The sequence below is a fragment of the Cucumis sativus genome, chromosome 5 (genome assembly GCF_000004075.3).
Source record: "Cucumis sativus cultivar 9930 chromosome 5, Cucumber_9930_V3, whole genome shotgun sequence".
NCBI lineage: Eukaryota > Viridiplantae > Streptophyta > Magnoliopsida > Cucurbitales > Cucurbitaceae > Cucumis > Cucumis sativus.
The window spans coordinates 22,604,110-22,607,128 of NC_026659.2; positions in this window are offsets into that span (position 1 = coordinate 22,604,110).

Sequence of the window (3,019 nt, forward strand, 5' to 3'; positions counted from 1 at the left end):
AAAAATGAATGGGGGTTGTCATCGATGAAGCCAGTCAAGTTAGCTTTATTTTGGAATCTCTACCAGAGAGTTTTCTACAATTTAGAAGCATTGCTGTTATGAACAAGATTTCTTATACCCTTACCACTCTTCTCAATGAGCTATAGACTTTTGAGTCTCTGATGAAAATCAAGGGACAAAAGGGAGAGGTAAATGTTGCTACTTCCACAAGAAAGTTCCATAGAGGTTCGACCTCTAGAACTAAGTTTGTGCCTTCTTTATCTAGCACTAAGAAGTGAAAGAAGAAGAAGGGCGGTCGAAGAAATAAAGCTAACCCTACTGCTGTTAAAACGAGCAAGAAAACCAAGGTTGCAAAGGAAATATGTTTCGATTGCAACTAGGAGGGACATTGGTAGAGAATCTGTCCCAAGTACTTGGCAGAAAAGAAGAAGATTCAGGTGCCACTAATCATGTTTGTTCTTCATTCAGTTGGAGACTGGAGAGATGACGATGCGAGTTGGAACTAGACATGTCGTCTCAGCAGTTGCAGTGGGAGGGCTTTGACTTTGTTTACACAAATCTTTTATTTTATTAGAAAATGTATATGTTGTTCCTCATTTGAAAAGGAACTTGATTTCTATAAAATGCTTACTTGAACAAACTTACTCTTTAACTTTTAATGTAAATAAAGTGTTTATTTACAAAAATGGTGTTGAGGTTTGTTCTGCAAAGTTAGAAGATAATCTTTATGTGTTAAGTTCGTTAACATCTAAAGCCCTCCTAAGTACTGAAATGTTCAAAACTACGGTAACTCAAAACAAAAGACTTAAAATTTCTCCAAAAGAAAATGCTCATCTTTGGCACCTAAGATTAGGGCACATAAATCTCAATAGAATTGAAAGATTAGTAAAGAATGGACTTCTAAGTGAGTTAGAAGAACATTCTTTACCTGTATGTGCATCATGCCTCGAAGGTAAGATGACTAAAAAACCTTTTACTGGAAAACGTCATAGGGCTAAAGAACCCTTGGAACTTGTACATTCAGATCTAGAGGAGGGTTTGAATATTTAATTACTTTTACTGATGATTATTCAAGATATGGGTATGTTTATTTAATGCAACATAAGTCTGAAGCACTTGAAAAGTTCAAGGAATACAAGGTTGAAGTTGAAAATGCATTAAGCAAAACTATTAAAACATTTCGATCTGATCGAGGTGGAGAGTATATGGATTTAAAATTTCAAGACTATTTGATGGAATGTGGAATTGTATCCAAACTCTCAGCACCTGGTATACCTCAACAAAATGGTGTATCATAAAGGAGAAATCCAACCATGTTGGACATGGTTCAGTCTATGATGAGTTACTCTCACTTACCTAATTCGTTTGGGGTTATGCAATGCAAACTGCAGTCTATATTTTGAATTGTGGTTCATCTAAAATTGTTTATGAAACACCTTTGAAATTATGGAATGGTCATAAGGGTAGTTTACGTCATTTCAAAATATAAGGTTGTCTAGCACATGTGCTTGAGACCAATCTTAAGAAATTGGAATCTTGTTCAAAATTATGTTTATTTGTAGGATACCCCAAAGGAACTAGAGGTGGTTACTTCTATGATCCTAAAGCTAATAAAGTGTTTGTATCGACAAATTCTACATTTTTAGAAGAGGACCACGTAAGGGAGCGCAAATCGCGTAGTAAGATAGTGTTAAATGAACTTTCTAATGAAACTATTGAACCTTCAACAAGAGTTGTTGAAGAGCCTAGTGCATTAACAAGAGTTGTTCATGTCAGTTCATCCACTAGGACACATCAACCTTAATCATTGAGGAAACCTCGATGAAAGGGGAGAGTTACAAACTTACCTGTTCGTTATATTAGTTTAACTGAAGCCTTAAATGTCATATATGGTGGCAAAATTGAGGATCCATTGACTTTTAGTAATGCAATGGAGGATGTGGATAAAGATGAATGGATAAAAGCTATGAATCTTGAATTGGAGTCTACGTACTTCAATTCAGTATGGGATCTTGTAGATCAACTTGAAGGGGTAAAACCTATAGGTTGCAAATGGATCTACAAGAGAAAAAGGTGTGCAGATGGTAAGGTGCAAACTTTTAAAGCTAGACTAGTGGCAAATGGTTATACCCAAGTTGAGGGAGTTGACTATGAGGAGACTGTCTCACCTATTGCCATGTTAAAGTCTATTCGAATACTTTTGTCAATTGTTGCATATTATGACTATGAGATTTGGCAAATGGACATTAAGACTGCTTTTTTGAATGACAATCTTGAGGAAGCCTTCTATATGCAACAACCAAAAGGATTTATAACTCCAGGTCAAGAGCAAACAGTTTGCAGCTTAATCTTTCCATTTATGGATTGAAACAAGCTTCTCGATCTTGGAACATAAGATTTGATACCGCAATAAAATCTTATGGCTTTAATCAAATCGTTGATGAACCTTGTGTCTACAAGAGAATTATCAACAATTCAGTGGCTTTCTTAGTTTTGTACGTAGATGATATCCTACTCATTGGAAATCATATAGGTGTACTAACTAATATCAAACAATGGCTAGTGGCCCAATTTCAAATGAAAGATTTGGAAGAGGCACTATTTATTCTGGGCATTCAGATCTTTATAGATCGAGAGAACAAAACGCTAGCTTTGTCTCAAGCATCGTATATTGACAAGATAGTTGTTAAATATTCAATGCAAAACTCCAAGAGAGGCTTACTACCTTTCAGGCATGGAGTTACTTTGTCTAAGGAACAATGTTCTAAGACACCTCAAGAGGTTGTGGAAATGAGACATATCCCCTATGCATCAGTTGTTGGTAGCTTGATGTATGCGATGCTATGTACTAGACCTGACATCTGTTATGCGGTGGGGATAGTTAGTAGATATCAATCCAAATCCATGATTAGCTCACTGGATTGCCGTTAAAACTATCCTCATGTATTTTAGGAGAACGAGGGACTACATGTTTGTGTATGGTTCTAAGGATTTGATCCTCACAGGATACACAAACTCT